This window comes from Spermophilus citellus (assembly GCF_964194105.1).
Source record: "Spermophilus citellus genome assembly, chromosome: 2".
Lineage (NCBI taxonomy): Eukaryota > Metazoa > Chordata > Mammalia > Rodentia > Sciuridae > Spermophilus > Spermophilus citellus.
The window spans coordinates 57138852-57166526 of NC_138183.1; the positions used below are offsets into that span (position 1 = coordinate 57138852).

A 27675-nucleotide genomic window follows, 5' to 3' on the forward strand; every position below is an offset into this window, starting at 1 on the left:
TCAGTGTCAAGTGCCCCTGAATTCAATCCCCAATACCCCCCAAAAAGAGAAAAAAAAAGGCGATGGTATGTTAAGTATTGGGGCATTAATTAGTCTGTTTATAAAGTTATATGTACTTAGCATCACATGAGAGCTTTTAAAAATTAGTCTTATCATGTCCTCATGGACTCCTTAAGTTCTTTTGACTAGGATATTTGCCTTGGTCAGCTTGCATTGCTATAGCAGAGTACCATGAAGGACTGACTTAAACAGCCGAAATTTATGTTCCCACATTTCTAGAGCCTAGAAGCCTGAGAGCAGGACATTGGCCTGGTTGAATTCTGGTGAGGGTTCTCTTCTTGGTTTGCAGATGGCCACCATTTCACTTTGTGCTCATGTGGCAAAGGGAAATCAAGCTCACTGGTATCTCTTATTGTAAGGACACTAAACTTATTGTATCAGAGTCCCACACTTCTGAACTCAATCTTTATCACCCCCATGAAGGCTGTTTCACAGTACAGTCAGATTTGGTTTGGGACTTCATCATAGGAATGGGTGTGAGGCACATAACATCCAATCCAGAGAAGTATGATTTCAGTGGCTTTATAGGAATCATCCTCGTACCTATCTGTTTCACAATAGCCCTTTAGGACTGTTAGAACTTTAGGACTTACCCCATATAAAATTTGGTGTAGGGTATTTCTTATATTTATTAATTTGGGGTGAAGTAATTTTAAGTTACTCATTGAAAATTCCAGTTCGTGCAAAAGATTTTCTAAAATGACATGATGAATGTGGGCATTCAGTCTCTGACCCAAGTGTGAGGTGTGTGGAATGCAGGTATCAACAAAAGGATAGAAAACTCAGGAGGAAGGGATCACAGGCCCCTTAGGGAGGGCTCAGCAGGGTGGAATTGAATGTTGATATCACAGGGTACATGGGATTTGACAGGTGACAGGCAGAGCAGCATTCTGGTGGTGGGAAGTCAGACTTTTGAGGTGTGGTAGCTGGACCCCGAGGACTTGGAGACCAGTGGAGACTGCTGCCCCATGTGTTGAGTCCAGAATCCAAGTGTCCTGCCAATGCAAAGTATGTGGATTTCTTTTCTGGAGGCAATGGAAAGACTTTAACTATTTTAAGGAAAAGGGGAAGTATTATAATTAGTTCTGGGTTTTGGACAAGCAAAAAAAAAATATATATTTTTTTCTTTTGGGTACCGGGGATTGAATTCAGGGGCACTTGGCCACTGAGCCACATCCCTAGCCCTATTTTGTATTTTAGTCAGAGTCTCATCAGTTGCTCAGTGCCTTGCTTTTTCTCAGGCGGGCTTTGAACTCCTGATTCTCCTGCCTCAACTTCCCAAACCGCTGAGATTACAGGTGTATACTATTGCGCCCAGATTGGACAAGCAAAATTTTTAAATATATTAATTAGAGTTAATTAGAGACCTTAGAGTTGGAGGTCCAGCCATGCTATCCCTCTCTTCTGGGATGCCTTTCCCTCTCTTTGCACACTGCCAAACTCCTGTCCATCCTTCAACATTCCTCTGGAGAGATACCCACAGTAAAGTCTTTCCTGACCTGTCTAGATGGAATAATCACTCCCTCCTCTACAATTTAAGTGTAACTATTATTGCTGGTGTAACATCAGAGGATAATGATATGTTTACACATCTCTCCCACTCCTTGACTTGAAGGACCTTGAGAGAAGGGGTTGTGGGTTTTTACGGGTTGTTCTGTTTTGATCTGTTTTGCATGCACAGTGTAAAGTGCTTGGCCCATTGTAAGGGTTTATATTTGTTGAACATAACTAAGCTGACTAAGGCTACTGTGAAAGTCAGGAGAGAAGCAAGGATATGGGCAAGACTGCATTGGTAGGAATAGAAAGGGGAAGGCTTATTATGGCTGCAAGGGAGGAAGATTTGGGGATGATTCTGAGACTTCTAATTAGTCATTCAGGTAAATGTTAAAATTTCCTTAACCCAGACAGAACCACTGCATTTGGAGGTGAGTTGTTTAGTTAGTCCCCCCCACCCCCCTCAGATGGAGACATTCCAAATGGTAGAGTATAGCAGGCAAATGAAAATACAGTCTGGACTAAGCTTTGTTGTTATCCCCAACCTTTGAAGCCAAAGTTTGTTTGAGATTGAAGAGGGGGAGAAAAAGAGCCAGGGGTACAGTTTTAGGGAATGCTGACTTAAGGAAGTGGCAGAAGAATTGGAGTTAAAGGAGAATGTAAGTGAGAAAGAAGTCTGATAATAGAAGCAGCATCAGGACGATTCAATGTCATGGGATCCAAAAGGAGAGAAATTAGGCACATGCTAGTCTGTCTATAACTAGAACATTTTATCATAAAAGTGCTTTGTAGTAATGACAATTGCAGCAGCAAGAACAACAGGAATAATATTTATAGTTTTTTCAGCACTTACTATGTTCTAGGCATTTTCTTAAGTGCTTTTCTGACGTGTCCTTTGTGTCAAACTTTTAAGCCTGTTTTCCTTGTTTAAACAGATCTGCAAATTCAAACTCAGAGAAGTCAAGTTGCACGTCCAGGGCCAAACAGCCAATAAGTATTGGAAATGGGCATGATGTGAACTTTGGTATACTGCAAAGAATAATGAGGGTTTATTTTACTTTGTGATGATGGAAATCTGTGGAGACTGGAGATTAAAGTTATCTGTAAAACTCACCACAGCCATCTCCATTAACCCAGAAGACAAAATCCTTTCTTCCTTGAATGAGAGAATATGTGGATGAGTTCCATGCCGTTTGAACTTTGCTCATTTAAATCCCCTGATTCAAAATATATTAGTGACTGTAATATATCCGACTACATTAGTATGTGGTATATATTTTAACTTTGTTTTCTATTATAAGATCATTTAAAAACCATTCTTATCTACCATTTCCTCTACAAACTTCATATGCTTATGTTGCGCAACCTGAATTTTTATATAATAAGGAGAATTATTTAAATAGGAAAGAGAATCCTGAATATTTTTAAGCAATTATTTTGTTGAGTGCTTCCATGTGGAGTTGCATGCTTAAGAGACACACACAAAAGCAATTCCTGAAAATATTTGCTCATAATTGCTGCACTCTTATGGATGTGCTTTCATATATAATTCAGGAAAGATAAATTATTGCATGTGATAGATTAGCGTTACAACATAAAAGTACTGATTTGTGTATCCTATTTTAGTGCATTGCTAATTCTCAAGAGATAGCTACACAGTAATTTCCAAGAAACCAGACAGTTTAATTTTGCTACCAGTGCCATTTCAGAGCATGGGTGTATGTGCAGCTGGCTAAGCTTTCTCTGTCCCTGGGCAGGAAGCCCTCCAGCAGCAGGAACTCTGGCCTGGACTTAGCCAGCAGCACTGAGCCCTCCCCAAGCCTCCCTGCTGGGGACTTCCTGGCCCTGGAGTGGCAGAATGTCTCTGCCTTTTAGCATGAGAGGAGGCTGGCATTTCTCTGAAAGAACTTTTACAAAGAAAAATGCTAAGGGACATGAAGGACAAGAGAGTATATAAAAGAGATGGATGAGCACAGTGTTTGTGTTAAACCTAATTAGATAAATTTAACCACAGGTTGATTTTCTGGCTAGACTTAAAGATTTGTTTTTTCTTTAGTTTGTATTTCCTCATAAAACAAAACAGAAAAACCAAGATACACTCCCAAACTGTCCCCCATTGTAGAGGGCATAGGAACTGGGGCAGAGGAGGAGGGTCAAGACAATAGTGAGTGTGGCTCTCCCCACCTGATGGTTTCTATTACTGATTCATATTTGTTTTGGAATCACAGGCAGATTGCCACATTCTTCACTTTAAAGGACCTTATAATGCAAAATATTATTTTTCTGAAAAGGTAATGTAAGTTGCGTTTACTTTCCTTTTCAATCATTGGTTATCTTTTCCTCACTTTATGTGTTAGAAGTTAAATAAAAAAAAAAAAGTACCCTTTGGGAATTTCCATCAAGTGATTGGTTTTCATAGATTATGTACCTCTAAGGAGGGAAAGAATGAGATTTAAAATTTTAAATTATAGTCTTGGTGACTGAAATATTCACAGATTGGTTAAATCAGCTATCTCTTTACATAACCATTGGATCCCTTTCAAGGTGCTGTCTCCTAACCGACATACTGTACAAATAACTGCAGTTTAATATAGATGTATCTTGATGTGTTTAGATTTGGTAAACCCTCTTATCTTTCAAACATGCATCATTTATTTAAAATGCATAGGCATATGTTCAGAACAAAGTTATTTTCAGTGCATATATATTCATTAGCCTGTGTGTGAAAGTACATTTCAAATAAGAACCATTTCAATATTTGTTTTTCTTTCAAAACTTTCTTTTCTCTCCATCTTGGTTTAATTGAACTCTAGGCCTGAACTCTTTAAAGCATTCCCATGGAGCCAGAGTACATTTGAACGTCTTTGACTGATATAAAATAATTGCTTTGTTGATCATATACCCATGCATGATAAGATATGCATAAGAAGAAATCTGGTACAGAAGTATAAATAATACTTATCTTTAAGCCAGCATCTGTCATCTGCTTCAGCAGACAGTGCTTGCTTTCTTCCTTGCACAAAAAGGGCTGAAAGATTTATGGAGCAGCTTTGTTTGTGCTCTGTGATGCTTAATCAATTTTTATTAAATTCTAAATTAAAACTTGGCTTTCACTACAGTGACATCTCTGATGTATAGAACCAGGGGAGAGATCATGATGCCCTGGACAGGTTAGACAAGGGTGAGCCAATTCCCCAGTGTATTTCTTCCTATTGGACCTTTCTGGATAACTTTTGGAAGTCTGACTGAATTCTTGTAGGAATACACTGGAAAAGGTAGAGATGCATCTCAAACTTTGGACTCTTCAAACTTCTAGAGTATAGATATTTTTGTAGTTTGTTTTTAATACTCTCATGAATGTCCCCATATCTGAGAAAAGAATACATAAATTATTTCAATGTGCAGATAATAAGCTCATTTTGTGTTCAGAATGCTCAACTAAATTATGCCTTGCTAGTTATGATTACAGAGAATTTTAAGGTTTTTGACAATAGAGGTTTCGAATATTAGAGGTCTGATACAGACGTGGGCTTTGTAGCCTTGTTCTAACTGGTTTTCCTCATAAGTTCTACATTTGGAATTTTCTGGCCTTTTCATACAAATTCTTTTGGTTGAATACAAGCATATGGTAGGAGGCCCACTCAGAGAGGCCTGTTTATAAATGACCATCTTATCTTTGTGATCTTATGTATAAGGAATTTAGAGTCCTGAGTAAAATTGAGAATTTTTTTTTCCAGGAAAAATGTTAAAAAGTTACACTTGCGATGGGTTTTCTCAGATTCTGAATCTATAAGGAGAGGAAGAAGGGGATTTAATTAAAAATGCATTTCTCTGTTGAATACTGATATTTTTGTTTTTGAATTTGATTTTTCTTACATCTGGTACAAACCAGACTAACCTGTACATATTATTCCTTTGGAAACATATGTTTGTGGGCCCTGATCCAAAAGTGGCTTATGTATCTACATTTCAAAGTGTAAGGTTTTTTGACGAGAAGGGGGGGGGGACAACTATGAGATTTGTTGTTAATTATTGTTTATTTTCTAGGAAATATGACAAGCTGTAAACTTAAGATCAGAGTAGCTGTGTTTTTGAATTATGTAATATGCTACCTTGGAGAAGAATATATTGAAGAAAATTCAGAAGCCACTGCTTACTTGCCCAAAGAAGATTAATAATTCATGCAGTTGGTTCTTTTCCATCACTTACTTTTTCAATCCCACATTTATACTTTTGTATTACTCATTGCCATGTTTTAGTTATCAATGCTCCATGTACGAATAGGTTGACACCTATTGATATGTTCTATTTACTACCAAAGGCTTGATGCATATTCTCCTATTTGCCTAGCCTTGACACTGGCCTGGTACTCTATGCATGTGTAGCTGGGGATGCCATATTTGAGGTTCAGAAATTATCCTAAAGCCCAGCCCTGAAATGGTTATATGGCAGGTAATTGCCCAGTAACTTTGCCTCTCCGTTGCCTAAAATGTAATTGGTGTCGAAGTATATTCTCCCCATGCACCTTCTTGGTCAGCTGCTGCTGATTCAGAAAGACCCTTTAGAATTGTTGTGAGAGTAGAGAGGAAGCCCTGCATTACCCATGGCAAGACACCCACACTCAGCCTGACACACAAATAAGCCTTGCAAATGGAGTGTAGTTGTTCCTGGCTTTCTAACCTAGAGCTGCATCTTACACTGTCACTTGGCCAGTGCTACTTTATTGTGATACTTGCAGCCTACAAAGCTAGAGAGTTTGTCTGCTTTCTGTTTCTGTGGAGTAATTTTGAGTAGATGAACTGAGGCTTGGGAGAGATTGCCAAATGAGGTGGTGATGATGGCTAAAGAGACTTGGACTTAGGGAGTGCTTTCTGGCAGAAGCACAACGCAGACGGTATCATGTTTTTGACCATGGTACTTTGGACATGCTGCCAAGTGTTTGTAACGAGATAGGGATGTTACCATACTTTGCTTTTAACTTTACTTCTGCATACAGTATATCGTTCTTGTTTTATAAACTGTGTCGCATACTTTTTGTACCTCTATAAACAAGTGAAGCTGTTGAGTTTTTGGACAAAGTTTGAAGCAGTCTTGTGTTGCTTCTTCTTTGCTTTATGCTCCAAGTTGAGAGCTGAATAGTAAGATCTTTTTCACACCATTTATGATGCGATGCACATTTTGAAGGCAATTTAAATTCTTTTGGCTCCCCTGCCATATGCTTCAAAATGGAAGCATTATACATGTCTGAATAGAGAAATAGGTAGGAAATTGGAGCATAAAGATATATGGCAGGATATACTGTGGGATAATATAATCCTTACTGAGAGGGAGAGGGGGAGAGACGGAGGGAGGGAGAGAAAGAGAGAGAGAGAGAGAGAGAGAAAAGGGAGAGAGAGAGAGAAAGAAAATGAGAGGTAGGTAGGTAGGTAGATTTTACTCTCTAGGAATTTTTCCAAACTTTAGCCCTGATTTTGTTGAAGGAAATTTAAAATGTTTCCATAGGCTGCACAAGAACATTTATACATGCAATTTATATGTGTAATGAGATTTTGGAACTTGACCAGTGTATTATTTGAAAAATTGGCAATATCGTCAAGAGTAATGAACTTTAAGGTATAATTTTTAATGGAGGGAAAAAAACCCTAATATAAGTGAAAACTACATTCCTGTTTTATTATTACATTTTTACTCATTCCTTTTTTATGATCTTATTCCTCTCCATCCTTGCCACCCCCTCTCAATTTTTCTCAGTTTATTTCTACATTGGAAAAGTGAAATGTAATATTCTCCTTAACACATAAACTCTTTCACTCTGTCTCTCTGGAGGATATTTTTCACTGTTTTCACAATCCATTCTGCCTGGGTAGAAAACACCAGATTTCTCCAATATTCTGAAAAGAATTTGTACTTTTCTTAGATAGAAATATCCCGTTTCTCAGCTTCTGTCCTTATAATCATGTAGGCTTTTTGTGATTATGCCACAAGGATCACATGGGTGACTTTATGAAGTAACCTGGCTGATGTTGGATGGGCGTTTATATACCTTAAGGTATGCCCTTCTTATTCTCATTAAAGATTGCTTCCTTATCTTTTTTCTTTCCCTCTTCCATCACAGATAATAACTGGTTGTGATATTAGATCAGATACAGTAAGTAATTCCTTCTGTAACTTTCACCAGTAATGGAGTGCTGTATTATACAGTAGTTGCTGTTCCTTTCTCTGACAGAAATAGTTTTGTAGTTAAGTGTGCCTCTGAACCTATTCATTTAGAAACAAAACAAATAAAATAAAATACACATGTGCTACTTTCTACTTTGGCTCTCTGTACATGGTGGGTACAGAAATGATGGGAAATTTTTAACAGAAAGACCTACTGGAATGTATGTATTATTTTCTTCATGACCATTGTGTAAAAAAAAAAAAAAAGTAGTTTTCAAAGATAAGTTTCTGTTTCCCTGTGTCCTTTTGCTCTTCAGGGCACATTTCTTAATTTGAATTTCTTAGGACCTGTTGTAACGGGATGTGTTACCAAGACTCTTCAACTTCACGGGCAGCTCCTTTTCCTATTATAAATTGGGTTGTGTGCTTTTGAGTAGTTATCCTGTGATGTGCTTTCACCATCGGTTGACCTTGTGCTGTTCAGGAGACACAGGGAGAGCTGGGAATTAGGAAACAAAAGAGAGGGAAAGGGAAAAAAAAAAAGCAGGAACTGAATTTCCTTCATTCATTCACTTATTTTTGAGGAGAAGGGTGGAGGGGCCCACAGATTTATATCTCAGTTGGGTGAAATCGTGTTACTGTTTATCTGTACCTTTTTCCCCCTGTGGCAAGAGACGTGGTGAACAGACACTCACTCCCAAAGATACCAAGTTCCAAAGCACTGACTCACGAGTCCACAATGAAATCCTAGGATGCAGCCATTTCCTACCTTTGTTTGGAAACGAACTGATTGGAGCAGGCGGATGTGAGCCCTCAGCTGCAGGGCTTCACAGACGGAAATGCTTTCAGTTGCTCTGAGGTACTAGATGCTGTTTAGCAACTTCTTTGTATTTGACTGGATCAGCCGATGTGAATGTTTCCTAGAGTGTATGAAATTTGGTCCCTGTGCCCTTGTGCACACAACCTTCGTGTGGTGGGGGAGAGAAGCATGTGCTTTTAGTGCAGTTAGTTGTTAATGTGCCTTATGCATAATACTCCTTGCCCAAGTCTGACTAGCTAGAGGAGTGTCACTTATGTTTGCAGCCTTTACATTCAGTGGTGGCTTCTAGGTGCAGAACAGTGTGGCCCCGTTTCTCCCCTTTACCTGGATCACACTCTGCCTGTTTTCTCTTCTGACTGCTCATCACTCCCAGTACTCCTGAGCTTTAGGTACTCTGCTGCTGGGAATCCTCTTTCCTCAGGTGGCTGCAGATAGGCCTTCACCCTTACCTCATTCCAAGGTCTACTCGAGTTACATGTGTCCCAAGAGAACTTTTTCTCCCACTATATATACTACCTCCTCCTACCCTACCCCTCTTTTCCTCTGTTGCTGTACAGTTGGCCCTGTGGCTACTTGACACTCATTTAAATTTATATATATGTATATTTTTGATATCAAGAATTGAACCCAGGGGTATTTACTACTGAGCTATATTCCAAGTCTTTTTTAGTTTTTATTTTGAGACAGGGTCTTGCTAAGTTGCTGAGTATCTTGCTGAATTGCTGAGGCTGACCTTGAACTTGGGATCCCCCTGTCTCTGTCTCCCAAGTCACCAGGATTACAGATATGTACCACCACACAAGGCCTTTGTATTCATTTGTTTCTTGGTTTAATGTTTCTTCCCCCTGCTAGCTTGTACACCTGATGTAGGTTAGGACTTTGATCATCTTGCACCTTTTTTTTCTAGGTCCTAGAATGTAATAGAACATGAGTATGCCTAGTACTGTGAGCAACTTAGGAGATTCACAATAAATATTTAGTCAATAAAAAAACCCAGCATAGACCATCAAAACATAGTGTTAGCTTCTTATATTGGGTCATTCAGTGAGTTATTGGACTTTTGGATACCTCAGCTTTTCCATTTCATAAATGGAGACAAAATTTTGCACACCCAAGAAGCATCGTGGGCGTCTAAATAATGAGTAGTAATGCGGAGTAGTAAAGAGGTCAAACACTAATTTGACCTCTTTTAGCCCCAATTTTTTGAAGAAAATTGAAAATGTTTCCATAGGCTGCACAAGAACATTTATATATGCATGTATAAATGCATGTATTACAAAAATACTGCAACAGCCGTGTGCCCAGAGGGGCAGTGCTTGTTAAGGTTTTCCAAGCATGTGATGATGCTTGTGATGGTCCTCCAGAGTGGGGATGCCAAGAAGGCTAAGCATGGCTAAAGTCTGAAAGAAAACTTAGGATCAATGTTAATCCAGAAATGAGATAAATGAGAGAGACTAAATTTAAAGAGAGTGTTGGAAATGGTAAGTTATTGTCATATTTGCCAATGTTGGTTCTCAGACCTGATAGTTTTCAGTCAAGTAATCTTTCTAGGAATTTCAAAAGTGTGATTTTACCTTGAATTTATTAGGGCTGGAAACAATTGTTTATGTTTGTGCAGTTCATAATTTTGCAGTTTAGTCTGTGTGGGTTAGTGGCCCTACTGTTCAACTGGATGGCAAATCTGTGCTAGGAGGGTGCCATATGCACACGTATTTTCTTAAACAATGTTGGCGTTTGCCACTGGTGTTAGGAGAAGAAGGAAAAAATGAGAGTCATTCTGGAAGCCCTCCAGTAAGGGGTTAGGAAAGAACTTAGGGACAAATGCTCCTACTTGGAACACAACACCAAATAGTGGGTTTTTTTTGTATTTTTTTTTTTAAGAGAAGCCAAAATTAAACACAGTAGAGTTTACTGTTTGCTAATCAGCATGTGTTTACTTTCTCTTCCAAAACTGAAGTTGCCAACCAATACATTTCCTACCCAGTGCTATGAATCTGTCCAAATAAACATGGGAAGTAGTAAAACAATGACACCACATGAAAAATATATCCTCATTCATTAAATAGAATCCAAAAAATTCTCTGGAATTTTATTCTAGCAATGAAGTGAGGACTGCTTGGTCTATTGAGAGAGAATAGTGAGTTCTTACTTCAGTTAGTTCTACTGTTTGTGAATGTGATTTTAAGTGACCATACATTTATACATGCATTGTCCTAACCCTAGAGAGGTGAAATGGATATTTCATAATCAGCTTCTCACCCAGTTGACAGGGGTATTTTGATTATAGTATAGTTTTGTGATAACCACAAGCATAAGCAGCTTGTAGCATTCAAATAATCAATTTTGATTTCTGTCTCAATCACTAAAGATTATTAACAACAGAATTTGCAAGATGAAATCAAGAAGTGCTTCCTCTGGAAGGTAAAGACAAGTTGTAAAAATAAACTTTTATTTTATGGTCAGTTTTGAAAAATAAAGTCAAAAGCAGAAGCCAGAGTGAACATTCTAGAAAATCTTAAATTCATAAGGGTGATAATTTACTTTAGCTTTTAGCAAGCAGTTGCCTGTAAAAAAATATTATCTATAAGCTGTATGTATGTCTTCATTAAGAAGCTTTTTATAGGAATACAACATGGAGGTGTAGTGATTATTCTTTTATAATTATTGTTATGGTTTAAAAATATCTAGTGTATGCTTTATATTGGTGTCCAGACTCCTGTCTTCCATCAAAATCTGCTTTTAGGAAATAATATAATATCAATCATTTACTCTTTATTGTAAGTTTAAAGAAGTGCTTTGAGCTTCTGGTAGTATTGATATTAAAACCCCTGTGTTGTGGAGCACACAGCTGAAGCTCCAGCACTGGGGGTAGGTGGCAGAGTCTAACCAGGACCCCCTTCCTTCTGGCAGAACACTTACTGCCCAGGTGACTGTTTTCCCCTCCTTGTACAAATACAGCCAGCCCCTGGACCTTTCATGTCAGGCCCTAGTGCTGCTAGGGCAGCGTCCAAACACAGGAGAGTGACTTCTTTGAAGGCAAGTTAGCACCCAACTGTAATCCAACAGCACATTTAAGATTAGAGTTGCTGGGCCTGGGATTGCGGCTCAGTGGTAGAGTGCTCCTGTAGCCTGTGCAAGGTGCTGGGTTTGATCCTCAGCACCACATAAAAATAAATAAATAAAGGTATTGTGTCCAACTTTAAAAAAAAAAAGATTACAGTTGCTCTGTCTGCAACACTACAACAGTGCTCTTTTTTTTTTAATTAAAAGCAAAAAATTAATTATCTGAACACATTTACTTCTTAGATTTAGTTAGCTAATGGCATATAACTAAATAATAGTTTTATATTAAGCTGACATTAAAACACATGAGAACCCACAGGGATCTTTTAGGATGAGATGTCAAAATTGTCAACCAAAAGTTTTATAAACTTGGTTGTTGCCTTTATTATCTAATCTAATCATTTGCAGATAAGGAACCGGAGGCCCTCAGAAGTAAGGTCTCCTACAGGCTCCCATAGCCACTAAGGAGCTGGGTCAGGCTAACAGTATTGAGAGGTCCTAAATACGGAACTCATTCTCCTCCATCCATCTGCCTCCCCAGCTTTAAACAGCATCCTTTGAACAGCAGATCTTTTTATTAAAAGTTTTCCCGGCCTGAATTTAAAGGAATAAAATATAGAGCATTATTGTTAGCAGCTTCTTTCAACACTCAACACATACCTTGGTATACTAGTCAGGCAATATAAGAAGGCCATTTGTTCTGTGTGACTCTTTCATCTGACAACCACGTATGTTAACACGCGCAGATCTAGGCATACACACATTTACATACCTATATATTTCCTGGTACTAGGGGATAGATACGGTGGAAATATTCTGTGTGTCCTTTAAATGGAAGCAGAAAGTGGAGAGATGTTGGAACAGTCATGACGCTCAGGCAGGCGTTTGGTGGATGTGTAGATAGTGGAAATGCAAAGGTGGAGACTGACACAGTCCTTGGCTTCATGAAACAGTACATCTCTAGTAATTGTGATGGATCAGAAGATAATTGGCAATGTTTGATAAGATCTAGAAAAGGCTGCAGTGGGAAAATATATGGAGTTATGGGGAAAAAAAAGAGACCCATACAGAACAGGGAAGACTTCCAGAATGAAAGTTAACCACAGGAAGGGTGGTAGTGTTCCCGGAAGAGGGAACAGCAAGTATGAAGGCCCTGAGAGAGCTGAGGAACTTGAGGAAGGTCAATAAAGCTGAAACCTCAGTAGGTGAGTGGAGGTGCACGTTCCAGGAATTCCTCAAAAGAATCAGTCTGATATTTGGTCTCATAAATTCCCAATGGAAACTCTTAAACTATCTGTGATGTCTTTTTTTTCTGAGCTTGGTGCTTTTTCTTTATGTTGCATTTCAGTTATATGACATTTGAATAAAATGATCATTATCCTCAATAGACTTATTTATTAAAACCCTACCACTTGTGAAGCCCTCAAGATCCAAACCCCAAAATAGTAAAGTATTTAAAGTTTAGAAAAGTAGATGACTTTTAGATCTGTTCAAAAAGACCAAATGTAGTCTTCAAAGCTATTTTTTCTTTTTCGTCTTCTACTATTACTTAATCCAGTGGCTTCACCTGGTTATTTCTATTCCAATAATCTTGGATCTGTTTTTTAAATATATTTTGAAATATTTAAGGCAAATTAAATACTTCAGCAAACACAAGCATCTATCACCGTGTTTAAGAAATATAATTTCAATTAAATTTGCATAAGTTAAAAATAAATACATCTTAAATGAATGACTAAATTAAAAAAATAAGTAAAATGTAAAAACCATTAATAATATACATGCATGCCTCTTTTTTCCAGCCTTCTTCTTTTATCCTCCCACACCAGGAGGTAGCCTCTCTCTTAAATGTGATTATCGTCCCCAGCATTCTTTTTTCACATGCTCCTGCTGCACGTGGGTTTGTGATCTATGTTTGATGTTGAGGATGCTAATCTCTCTACCATCCAATCTAGAGAGTAATCCTCTGACATTTTACCCTAGGATAATTTCTCGTAAGTTTGATAGTTCAATGAGTCAAAGGACTTCAGATTTCAATCTGGATTTTTCAAGAGTCGTAAGAAGTTCCTTAGGCGTCCTTTCCTTGACATGTAACATAATAATAAAGCATTACCCTTGATTCTTGCTGTAGTCATTACAACCAATAGATGCTTTATGTATGTATGATGGCCTATAAATTACGGACATATTCTTTTTGAAAATGATGACTGCTGATGATAACAAAAGTGCCCTTTGGGCCATTATTTCATATCTAAATTGATAGACTAGAATTAAGCTGAAATATTTCAACTCATACTACAAGTTACTTAATTCTGCCTTAGTACATTTGCTCACTTTCCAGTATATGCAATTTGCCAATGAATATTGAAGAATAACAGCAAAACAGCTGACTTCGGATCTCAAACTTTACCATAGTTTTTATGATAAATTTTAAGCGTTTTTCATGAAAAATTTTGGGATCAAAATTTTTTTTGAAAAATTCCTTCACATTAGAAATTTTTAGCTTCCTGTTACTCATGAAGAGATACAAATGGCTTGATTTTAATTTGCATTTAGAAGAAGAATATTTAGAGGTATGTTTCTGTGGATTTCACATTTTCAACATTATTTTCTGTCTTTGTGTCTAAAAATGCATGGCAATAAGGGATCTTTTAAGAGCAGTGATAATACCATTTGTTTAGCAAATACCTCAATTTAAACTTCCTGTTCTTTGCCTTGTTTTTTTTTTTTTTTTTTTTTTAACAAAGTGATAACTTTCTGCTCCATCCTGTCAGGAGCAAGTGCAGCCTGTGTTAACAGAAGGAAGGAGCCAGAGGCAGAGTTGCCCCCCTGACCTGTCCTGCTGAGCATGCCAGACAAGAGCTGGTAGCCCTTGACTCTGCTTTACGAAGGCCTTCAATAGGTGGTGGGCACTCCTGCTTCTGTGATCATAGACCGCTGTAGCTGAAGAAGACAGGCAAACAAATTGAAATGTTTAAATAAAATAAGATAAATAGTTCAACCAATTGTAGGATTGTGTTGCAATTTAGGATACTTTCAGTTCGGAGTCACAGAAGAATATACAAGGATCCTGCTCCTTAAATTTCTCATTTTATAGTTTCCAAGGTGATATCCATTTCAAAATAAAATTTGATCGGGAGGCTTCCTCTTTAGCTTTCTAAAACTTTATGTTTTATTTATTTTGGTGCTGGGATGGAATCTAGTGCCTCCTGCATGCTAAGCCCCCTCTCTACCACAGAGCCACACCCACAGCTGGACAACTTTAAAACGGAACATCAGACTTCAACCCTCACCTCTGCCAACTTCTAATCTTCCTGTCTTTTGTCTGAAGTTCTGAGACGGGGTGAAGTGAACCTGGTAGCTTTTATAAATGTAGTTTTTCGTTCCTTCAGCAAAGATGGTGTTACAGGAGCCACATGTCTTCTTTCCCAGTGGCAAATGATTTTGGAAGCATCTAGGACCACTGTGCATCCTCTGTGTTTTGCGTCAGGAAGACAGGCATGCACAGAGTTAAGCTCATGGCTACTCTGTGCTAACTGAACATTCTCAGTGTGACAGGGTCATAATCCCTAAGCAGATGCTTTACAGGGTCTCATTATTGTCCAGAAGTGGCTCTTGTATGAGAAAACGCAGCCATGCAGAAACGGCACAAACACTATTGACTCGCCCACCCTGGCTTAAGGTTTTTTCCTTTTTAACATTCGTGAACCCATTCCATCCTCACCTCGTCATAGATCATAGCTCCTTCCCTCTCTACACCATTACCTCATTAAAAAAAAAAGAAGAAAGAAAGAAAGAAAGAAAAGAAAAAAAACAACAGCAAAAAGCTAGAATCAAATCATAATGTTCCATCCCGATGAGAGACTCCGCTTTACCTTGAGATCTTTCAAGTTTGTTGTTGTTGGCGAAGACCTTGTTCCTTTCTCAAGTCTTTCAGCCACATCGTGGCCTTTCAAAACCTTTAAGTCCTGTAATACTATATTTTGTGAAGAAGGAAAAAAAAATGAGATTTTTTTTCCCTTCTTGCTTTTGTTAACCCATTCTTGTTTTAGACTCCAACAAAAAGGGTTTTTGTTAACTGGAGCTTAAAATCGGCCAGCTTGCAAAGTATTCTCCCTTTTTATGCAAGGAGGATTAGCTTGGCATGTTATGCAGTTCTCTTGTATGAGCCATTCACGTGTCCTGTCATAAGGTGTGTAATTACTGCACTTCACCATCAGCAATCATTCTTAAGTTAAAACCTGTTTTAAACCTCTCATTAATATAAATCATACTGGGAAGGTAGAAAATACACCTTCAAAAAGAACGAAGTGTTAGGGAGTTAATCTGTTCTTTTCACAATAGACCCAGAGTAAATAATTTTTACTTAGTGCTTTTCTTTCTATGCAATCAAAATAGTTTGTGATAAAAGATCGGGTACCAGGGCTTGCATAAATGTGCAGTGTTTTATTCAGACAGAATTGGGCTTCCTGCTTGGTGCCAGCCTCGTTTTCTCTCTGTCACCCTTGAACAGTGAAGTGTGTAATCCTCCTTTCTTCTAAAGCCAGCCCTCTGACAAGAATTCCTCTCTTCCCTCTCTCTGTTTCTCTTATCTCTCCCTCTCTCTCTCTCTCTCAGTGTGTGCACACACACGTAGCACACTTGCTCATATTCATAAATTCAGGAGCAAATAGTTTTTGTTTTCAGGGCTTTTGTTCAGTGAACTCTCCTAGCATGCTTAGATAGCAATCTGAACTTCTGAAGGTCTCACAGAATGATATTTCTTTCGTGGAAGACACATAGGCAAAAGACTTGAATATCCATGGTCTATTTATTCATTAAAGGTTCATTCTTCTATCCATATGGGAGCTTTACCCCTAGAGCTCAATAGCCCAAGGTACTCATCTTTCTTGCACAGGGAGGCTATCCCTACTCTCCCTCTTGACCTCCCACAACAGAACCCTTGTGACATCCTCTCAAAACTGTTGTGAGGGATGGTCATGTGAAGCTGAATCCAAATTGTGTTTCTGGGTGAGAGAGGCCCATCTCAGTCTCAGGAAAAAAAAAATTTTTTTTTTTTTTTTACACATCCTGAAAGGCCCAGGCCCAACTTGATCTAACCTTTGCTCACTTCTCTGAACTCCTTACTTTTCTTCTTTAAATTTGCCAAGGAGCCCACTGTTTCTACTTTTTTCACTTCTAATCCTATTTTATTCAGATAATTTTCTTTCATTCTTCAGGTGTTAGCCTAAAATAAACTGTCCTTTTTTCCCCTTCTACGTATTTTTAAACTAAGTGCCTACTCTGGGAACTTATTCTGAGCCCTTGAGGCTAGAGGTTGTTTGGAGAGACTGTGTCCCTGTCTTTGTAGGACTTCCTGTATAGGAGAGGCCTGGGAGGTCTTACTGCCACCTCAGGCCAGATCAGCTCGCTGTCTTTTGCATTCCCATCTCACACCATGATTCCTCACAGCATGTACTCGCACCCTCTAAATAATATTTATTAATGCCTGTTGGAAATGTTCATCAAGCTTGAACAAGTTCTGTTTTCCCTGATGAACTTGAGGCTCTATGAAGACATGCTCATGCTTCATCTCCATCATGTATCTATCCCAGAATATAGTTGGCACTCCATAGATGCTGAATAAATGGATAGAAGAATGATATTCTTCCTGTCCCTGAACTTTTTCCAAATGTACACCATCTGATTTTTTTAATGTTAGCTCTTATGCTATCTTAAAAAGAATACAAATTAGAAAGTTACTGAGGCCAACCAACTTTTTCTTTAAAAAGAAAAAAAGTTAATTACTGAAATGATAGCTTTTAATTCATATTATCTGCTTTTCTTTCAGTACCCAGCAGACATTAGTGGCTGCAGGAATGGGTTGAGAGGTGGTAGGTATAGAGCCTAGGGCAGATAATCTGTGGTGATTGGCCTACTAAGGCTAACTTGGCTCAGGAGCTGGGAAGGTGATTTCCCAGGAGATGGGAGGGGAGTGCAGATGGGTAAAGACAACGGGTTTCTAGGTGAAGTATGACTTACTCCAACAATTTATTTTAGGAAGGCTAAGAACCCTTTTTCTTTCTTCTTGTCCCCCAGTAAAAATAAGAAAAAAAGGTAGGGAACTAAAATATATTATTTTATCCAAGGCATTGTTTTATCTCCAGTTTATATTTAAGAACCAGATCTGTTTAATTCCAGAATTAAAACATGTAAAACTGACACTCTGTAGCATTTTGGTGCTCAATTATTATGTGTTGAGTGAATGAATTTATTGCGTAAGTACTTGATCTGGCTTTTGGCATAACTCTTAAAGCCTCACTTCTTTACGCTCAAAATTCCTGTTGGTACTATTGGTAAGATAGTTGAGTGGCATTTGGGGTAGAAGTGAACTTTTGTGGGCTAATATGAAAACCCAACCACATAATATGATGTCGCTTCAAGAAGACAATTTGTTGTGTTTCAGTCTTTTGACTTGTGAGCTTTTGGAACACTATTGGTTAGTAGGTTGGGGACTACTTGTATATGAATGCAGAAATGATATAAAATTAAATTTTATATACTTGATTTTTCTGTGATATTTAGGGTACTTGTTTTTCTAATATTCAACTTAAATGACTTCCTCTCTCTCTCTCTCTCTCTCTCTCTCTCTCTCTCTCTAAACCTTCCAAAGATGTTTTTATGAAAAAGTGGTATGCATAATAATGATTAAGTAGATTAAGTAGTAATAAATCTTACTACGTATGCAGGCACAGTGGTGCACGCCTCTAATCCCAGTGGTTCGGGAGGCTTAGGTAGGAGGATTGTGAGTTCAAAGCCAGTCTCAGCAAAAGTGAGGTGCTAAGCAACTCAATGAGACTCTGTCTCTAAATAAAAATACAAAATAGGGCTGGGATGTGGCTCAGTGGTCTAATGCCCCCAGAGTTTAAACCCTGGTACCAAAACAAAAATAAAAACAAACAAAAATCTTACTACCTAAAGAAAGATTTAAAGAAATGAAAGCAATGAAAGAATTTTATAAATTATATGATCTTCTGATATGTCCTCACTTTCTCTTGAGATACCAGGAACATGGTATTAAAATAGTTTTTGGTTTGGGTTCATATGAAATAGAAATCATATAAGTAATGAATTCTAATAAAATTAAAATATAATAATAGAGATCTCAGATGGACTGAGAGAGCCAAACTGTAAAATTCTTTTGTTATGTAGTGATAAAGTCTGGTCCAAAAGGAGGCTTTTTCATTAGAATATTTTCAAAACCAAGCATACTTTAATTTGCAAGCAATTTGAATTTATATGTAATTAATATATTTCAAAGAAATTAAGTGAACAATTAAATGTTTACTGTTTTGGCCACAAAAATTGAGTGTGGCTTTTGTATGTGGGTTCAAGAGGAACATTGTATGGTTCAGATGTGGGAATTAAGAATCATAAAGTTCATTTCAAGAGTCTAAAGTCTTTGATGTATGTGTTTCTCTTCCTATATAATTATTTTTAAAGTTAGCTTAAACACAATGTCCTTAGATTCTTTTCTCTTTTTACTGTATGTATTAAAAAATAGAAAATGAAATTGGATGAGTCATCTGATTAAAGGGAGAGTAAATAAATTGTTCTTATCGAGTTAAAAATAAAATTTTAAATATTTAAAAAGTATTATGTTAAAGGGTATTTTTAAAAAGAAATTATGTAAAATTAATTTAAATTAATGCCATTGTAGGGCATGGATAACTTCAAAACCTAAGGGTGCAGTATGTGTGGTTCAGACTTCAGAGCCTCCTTTTTGCAAATGAACAGTAGTGTTAACTTGGGCAATTTACTTAATCTCTTGAGGCCTCTCTTTTCTCATCTGTAAGATGGGGTTAGTAATAATATCTACCCTGATGGTTCTTATTGAGAATTAAAGCCAACCTTTGCAAAGTTTCTTGCAAAATGCTTATTTATCCTTGACGTCTACAAATGATGGGTTATTATCATCCACAATTATATAACATTGGTGGGAATAGATATTAAAAATGACTACAGTACTATTAGTTTTCATGCTGATATTCACATTACTTAGGTTTTAGGGAAAAATTCAGTTCATGAAAATCCAAAGCAGCTCTGCTGTACTCCATAATACAAATTACAGTTCACATCTATCCAGGGATGTTAAAGAACAGTATTTTCTAATTCTTTGTTGATTTTTAAAAATTTCATCAATTCTTTCCTCATTCACCAGTTTCTGAGGACCTGTAGAAATTCCATGCCATGTACCAACCTCTAGGAACAAAAAACAAGCTCTGTTCTCAAGGATGTCATAGTCTAAAAATAGCCTCACCAGTGAACTGGGAATCCAGGTAGACAATAGTAAAGGTGACAGAAATCTTTGAACTAATAAACTGGCTTTTAAAAATTGGTAGTAGTTTGGGCTGGGGTTGTGGCTCAGTGGTAGAGCCCTTGCTTAGCATGTGTGAGGTACTGGGTTCTATCCTCAGCACCACATAAAAGTAAATAAATAAAATAAAGGTATTGTGTTCATCTACAACTACTAAAAAAGTATTTTAAATAAATAAATAAAATTGGCAGTAGTTTTCTGGGCATGTTCAAGAAGAATTTCTCACTGCTTCCCCCAACTTGAGTTTATGATAAATTGGAAAACCATTTGAAATCCAAACAACAAAAAAGTTGTTTTTAATTTTTAATCTATGGCAAGGTGAGAATTCTCTGAATAAGTCTAACTGTTCATTTCTAAATTTTATTTGGCTGTATTAGCCTAACATTTATTTTAAAAATGTGACTAGCAATTATCTGGAAAAATTTTTAAGATTTATACTTATATTAATAAAGATTGTATTAAGTATTCTTTAAAGACTAATGGGATTTTACATTCATTGCTTTCCTTGCTGGTGGTTCTGCTTACTATATTTTAGGCAAAAAAAAAAATTTCTCCAAAAATTGTTTATTAGCTTATTAAAAGGGAAATGAATCACCTGTTAATGAATTAATATTTTCAGCTTTTGTTACGAAGCCAAATTTTCATCATTAAATGATTTTAGAAAAAGCAATAAACTTTAAAAAATATTTAGTACATAACTCTTCAAATAATTATTTTGTTAAGGCTCTATTGATCAATGATATGTAATTTAAGTTTATAATAGTTCAATCTTCTGAATTAGTATTAAAATGTTATCTGATCAATGTTCTAAATCATATTTTAATGATTTTATTGAACTTAAATTCATTCAAAAGGAAATAACACATATTTCATCAGGATGACCAAATGTCAGCATAAAAAAAAATCGTTAGAAACAAGCGTATTGAACTGGACCTTTAAGTACTACTTCTGAATATTTTTGGCTCCTCTTATGCAGAATTCCAGCAAAGTTGAGAATGAGTCCTGATACTTTGGTACAGCCAAATCTGCCCTTAAGTACCATTTCTACTTATTACAGCTGGAAAACATTATTTTTATATTGAGCCTTAATATTATGAGCAATAACAACCTTTTCATGTTATTTTCATAAAATAAAATTTCCTCATAAATATAAAGACATTATTAACTCACAAAACTCCAGACACAGTCCATCTTTTGTTCTAGCCCATGTTCAATCATTGCTTTCAAATATATCATAACCTGTCTTGTTTCTGAGGATGAACATAGCATAAGGATGAACCTTGTACCAAATAATCACCAGTCTTTATTTTTGGTACCAGGGATTGAACCCTGGGGTTGCTTAACCACTGAGCCATATCCCCAACCCTTTTATTTTATATTTTATTTAGAGATAGGGTCTCACTAAGTTGCTTAGGGTCTCACTTTTTTGCTGAGGCTGGCTTTGAACTTGTGATCCTCCTGCCTCAGCCTCTCAAGTCACTGGGATTACAGGCATGCATCACCATACTTGTTAATTGCCAGCCTTTTAAGCATGATATTTTTATTTATTTCATAGAATTATTTAGATAAAAAGAACTTTGGGTATCCAAATCAAATGCATTCAAAACACAAGCCTACAGTTCACCTTTAAAAAAGTATTATATATTCTAAATTTATATGTGAGATTTTTTAAAAAAGTGAAATGCATAAAAATAAGGAGAACTTGGTCACCCATAATGGGAACAAGGGAGAAAGGGTCAGAAGGTACAGAACTGTAGTTATTGTGCAGGATGAATCTGTCTAGAGAGTTAATATGCAGCATGAGGACTGTGGTTAATAACACTGTAATGCATACTGAAAATTTGCTGAGAGTAGATTTCAAGTACTCTCATTAAAAAAAAGGTAAAAAACTCTTTCAAAGGAAAATCTATGAAATTGAAAAAGCACTTAACATCTTCTAAAGAAAGATACTGTCTACCTATTTTAGTGGTAAAGATAATTTGACAATGAAAATATAGAATTAAGAGAAAGACCAAGATGGGGGCAGAGCATTACACTGTGATAATATACATCTTGCTCCCCAACCCTCCACCAGGATGCCTTCAATTCAAATATGTTCTTTGGTTCTTAGCTGTTTGCTTTTAGGGGCAAGATCTTAGTGGTCTTTTGTTATTAGGGAAATAGACTTCTAAATGTAGCAATGATATGGAAATCAAAAAAGAACAGCAATCTCAATAAATAGAAGCCTCAGCAAATAATGGCATGGTTCCATGGGCAGCCTAGCACTTGCTTTTTTCTTATGCCTTCTGGATTGTTCATAAATATCTTAAAAGTGGCTAGTTGTTCAGGGAAATATACTAGGGTGGAGGGATATTTTTCTTTCCTTTTTACTTCATTGTGAGTTTATTTCTTTTAATATTGTTTTAGGTTATATTAGGGGTATGTAGAACCTCTTTGCCTGACAGATGAAATCTGAGAACACATTTGCAGTGTCCTCTTGGATGGTTGGAGTACAGTGTGGTTGATGAGCTGCAGGTAGCCAGAAGGAAACCAGGCCAGAACCTTTGAGCAGGCAGGTAGATTCCTAGCATGGCACTTTTCCTATCGATCACAGGGACTTCCATTTCCTTATTAGATTCAGATTTAGAGGAATTGAACAACAGCCAATACGATTTTTTTTCTGCTTTTGCATTTCTTTGAAATTAGATTGGCCTGTAACCAGTTCCATTTTACACATCTTCCCCTTTTTCTTCCTCTTGCTTTTTTAAACATGGAGAGAAAACCTGATGTCTCAACATTTTATCTTTGAATTGATCTGTTCTATTGAATTGCACAATAAGTAAAGAATTAAAGGAATAAAAGAGGTCAGTGTGATTATTAAATTATTACTAGTCATCCCAAGGGTAAATATCCTAAAATAAAAAATTCTGGAATGTTAATTTTAAAATAATGTTCTATTTAAATTTGTTTCAAATGGGAAATGTGGATGGGAATTGAATTTGTTGAAATTGTTGGAAATAGGAGGCAGTTCACGAAAACTGCAATGTAGTTAATTGATTACCATCATTAAGTCTGAACAGGAGGCTTATGTAGTTACTTATCAATATGGTGAATACTAGGAAAGTACATCCACTCAGTGAACAGGGACAATCAGAAGTTGCCTCTGCTGCTCACTGTGCCTCCCCATGCAGCCTGGCTTCCCTCTTAATGGGCTAAGATCTTTATCAGGAAGTTTCTACTCTATAATTTGGGTATAGCACCTACCTTCTCTGAGCTTCTGTTTAGCTGCATAACTCACTAGATAAGAGATGAAGGTAGGCCTGGCGCAGTGGCGCACACCTATAATCCCAGAGGCTCAGGAGGTGGAGAGAGGAGGATCAAAAGTTCAAAGCCAGCCTCAGCAATTTAGCCAAGTGCTAAGCAACTCAGTGAGACCCAGTCTCTAATAAAATAAAAAAGAGGGCTAGGGATGTGGCTCAGTGGTCAAGTGCTCCTGAGTTTAATTCCTGGTACGCCGCCCCCCCCAAAAAAAAAAAAAAAGAAAAAAGAAAAAAAGAAAGAAAGAAAAAATAAGATGAATGTAACATTCTGAGGCAGCAGTAGAAGGGAGAATAGATCAGGTTAAGCCAGAAGAGTGGCATTTGACCTACTCTGCGAAGAATGAGGGTTCCTAAACTCAGTGAGTGAAAAGAACAAACCTGTCTGAGGAAGGAGCAGGGGCAAAGCACAGAGCCCCCATTGAGCAGGTGCTTGAAGTACATAAATCCAGGGGCTGAGCCTGGAATTTGGAAAATAACGTTCGAAGACTTTGAAGGTCTTATGCAGGGTAACAAAATAACCACAAATTTAGTGACTTAAAACACCTGTTTACTAGCTTGTACTTCTTTGGGCCACAAGTCCTGTGCAGCATGATTTCCTTCTCTGCACTATTGTAGACTAAAATCTAGGTGTCACCTGGGTGATGAGTTCTCATCTGGAGGCTCTGGGGGAAAAAAAATCTATTTTCAGTTTTCTTTTTTCGCAGTACTGGGAATTGAACCCATAGCCTCAACACACTAGGAGTGCTCTACCACTGAACCATGTCCCAGCCTGAAAAATGTGTTTTCAAGCTATGCTTCTTGCAGAATTTGGTCCTTTATTGAGTTCAGGATTGGCATCCCTGTTTCTTTGTTGGCTGTTTTTGCCTTTAGAAGCTGCTTGAATCCCTTACCATCTTCAAGTCAGGGAGGGCCCATCTATTCTTTCTCCTGTTTTAATTCTCTCTGACTTCATCTTCTAAGACCAGCCAGAGGAAACTCTGCTGGTTACTCAAATGATTAGGTCAGGCCCACCTGGATTGGTTCTCTATTTTAAAGGCCAAGCATGACATATAATCTAATCATGGGAGTAAATTTATCATGTTACCAATCCTGGGGACTATGCAGGACTTGTAGTCCAGGGGGCAGGAAATCACAGGGACCACCTTAGAATTCTGCCTTCCATGGTGGTAATAGGGGGCTACTGTAGGTATCTGAGGGAGTTATATGTTCTGAGCAATGTTTTAGAAGGTGCTTTGGAAAACTGAGGGACTGGAAGAAGTTGACAAGAGAGGAAATCTTTACAGTATAAAAAAGTCTGAGAGCATTGGTGTATTGGAAATGGGGACCCAAAGATGAAAAGGGAACTTGATGGTTTACCTTCTTATTTGTCAAAATTCAATTCCTTCATGGTTTTGGAAGGAAAGGTAGTGAAAGAAGGAATGGGGAATGCAAAGCTGGCATGGTCCTCATGCCTTCCCCTCTTAGATGGGGTAAACTTTATTTATATACAAGAATTTTATTTTAAAATTAAATGTATTCTTCCATTTTTATCATTGATATAAAAATAAATTGAAGGCCTGCTGGACCTTTCTGACACCATCATTTTACAAGTGAGAAAATGATAGCTCAGAAAGGGGAAGTGACAAACCTACAGGGGTTTCTTCGCTTTGCCAAGTATGCAGTTTATTTGAGAAGAGACAACTCACTGGTAAAGAATGATTAGAGGGCACCCAGGGCATAAGAAATGAGAGCTTGCTCAATTATATCATGGATTCCAAGGGTGGCTGGAGTCAGCATGGCTTCGGATTTGCCAGGAAAATGTCATGAGAGAAAGCTTGGTCTTAGCCAGGTTGTTAATGGAAGAAATGGAGAGAAAATGGGAATTGCCTGAGGTCTGTAGGCAGGACCAGCTCTATGAAAACCTGGGGAGGAAGAGAAGCTTGAGAAGTAGTGCTATGAAGTGTAGAGCTTTAGGAGATTGCATATTTGAGCGGTGTGACTTTGGGGAAGATAATTGGTCTCACGGGCCTCAGTTTTTCTAACTGTAAGATGGGGCTAATAATTGCCCATATAAATATATAATCAGTTTTCTAGGTCAAAACCTGTTGAATATTGGAAATCTTATGTGATTTCACCCAACCCCTTCCTACTTTATAGGGTTGTTGTGAGTCCTGAGTGAGATAAAGCAGGTTTAGCTTAGTATCTAGCACATGATCAGTACTGTGTATTAATAACTGTGTGTAATATTATTCAAGAAATAAGGAGACATCGGAATTCAGAATTTACCTAGAGGAGTCAGGCTTTCAAACCAGAAGCCTTTCCCTTTGAAATTCAGGATAGTGGCCAGGTTGCAAGGAAGAGGATTCTTGATTCCAAGTGAAATGTGAGAATATCCACCAGAAGCTTGGGGTCAGGAGGGCAGGAACTCCTGTCATGTCAACATTTGGCATAACCTGGGTGTACCCAATTTAGTAGCTCGCTGAGGACGGAAGCCTTAGAGAAGCTCACAGACTTGGGTGTGGGGGGTAGATGGGCTGGCAGACAGGAGGAAACCTCTTGGGAAGGGATGAGCAGGACAAGAAGACGAAGATGGGTGGTGCTTGTGTTTGTGTGTGTGTGTGTGTGTGTGTTAGATTTCACTGCACAAAGAGCTGGACTGCTGATTTCTAATGATTAAAAGGGCAAGAAGGGAGGAAGTTTCACTTTGTGAAGGGGGTTTTCCGGAAAGGAAACTGAGGGATCCGGAGGGAAGAGTAAGAAGCTGGGAGAGGAAGTGTTGGGAGCTGTGAAGTTTGCAGGATGAAGCCTAAGGTGAAGGGCAAAAGGTATATGAGAGCCGCTGGCTGTGGCCCACCATTGAGGAGACTGTGAGTCCAGCCTCAAGCGAGATAGTGGGAGGAGCCCAGGGCTCCCAGGTCGGGCTCCTGGTTTGCTCAGAACTGCATGTGTGGTACAAGGGGGGCTCTCAGGAAAGGTGCACCACTTAATGATATTGAGGGCATGGATGTCATTCTCTAAGTGAAATAGTCTCATAAACAACATTCAAAGCATCTTTCTCTGAGCCTGTGAACCTAACAAGGGCTTTAAGACAGTGTTAGACAGGTGACTTTGCCTTGTTTATGATGCCTGTGCTAATGGAAAAGAGCTGTGTTCTCTTAAGACTTTACATTGGACATATGTTGTCATCATTATCAATAATAATTAATAACAAAAATTTAGATCATGTGTTTGGTAATCCTTGATGGAGAGAATTCAGGGGCTCTTGTTGATTTTGCCTTCTTCCACTTGGAGAGGAGGTGGATGGCCCATCACAGCTGCTTGTTGGGAGGTGATGGTTTGACTCAAGGTGGAGTAGGTGTGGAATGCCCAGGTCACCCTTGGCTAGGGACAAGGGCTTGCTGTTCCATGCTCCCCTGAGCCTGGAGATGGAGAAGGGTGCAGTTACTTCCTCTCACAGGGAAGTTCTTCCATTTCCCAGGCCTGGAATCTTGGTCTTACATTAGGAGTCCAGGCATAAACCCGGTGCAGTGGTGCATGCCGGTAATCCCAGCGGCTTGGGAGGCTGAGGCAGAAGGATCTCAAGTTTAAAGCCAGTTTCAGGAATTTAGCAAGACACTGAGCAACTCAGTGAGACTCTGTCTCTAGATAAAATATCTACAAAGGGCTGGGGATATGGTTAAGTGCCCTGTGTTCAATCCCCAGTACGAAGGGAAAGGGGGGAATTACAGCATAGGTTCTGATGAAATGGATCAAAATACTGGCTTTCAGTATTTGATATATTTGCTTTTTATGCACCATAGCTTTCATTCCATTGCAGAAAATATGCTGTTTTGTTGGCATCCCAAGAACTCCTAATTTCTGAAGTCCTGTCAAATGTAGTGTTATTTACTCAAGCTTTCTTTCTGAACTCTGCCCTGGAGTGTTTGTAGGCAGTTACATTTATCTCTAACATTACTCCCCATTTAGTAAAAGAAACAAAACAAACCTCAGCAGAAATACCTCCTCCACAAAATGCATGTAAGGCAGGAATAACCTGTGAATGAAGAAAATCCTGGCTTAAATAAATCATCTTGCAACAAATGTAGAATTGTTTGCAATTTCAAGTAAATGAGTCTGCAAACCAAAATAGTTAGTTGGTTTAATTTTAGGTGCATAGCTTATAACCCTAAATTACATCTTATTTGGAAAAATCTCTTCTACTCATGCTTTTTTTTTTTTTAAAACACAAGTTTATTAAAGTTTTTCCGAAGATAATATGGAGACATCTATTTGAATAATAAATAATTTCTAAGATATCATTATTTAGCAATGATTTTTCTGTTTTTGTTGAATTAAAAAAGAAACATTGCATCACAGATAGGGAGTAGTCAAAAGTCATGTCAAACTGTGTAGGATGCAACATTTTAGGGGAGAAAAAGGGCTAATGCCATCAAAGTTTTCCACCA

At 37.9% G+C, this 27675-nt stretch overlaps 1 protein-coding gene across 7 annotated transcripts in view; it reads left to right on the forward strand.

Moving 5' to 3' along the window:
- The window catches only part of NFIB (nuclear factor I B), a 433171-nt gene that overhangs the window by 273399 nt on the left and 132097 nt on the right, over positions 1-27675 (forward strand). The gene's annotated exons all lie outside the window — the stretch shown is intronic.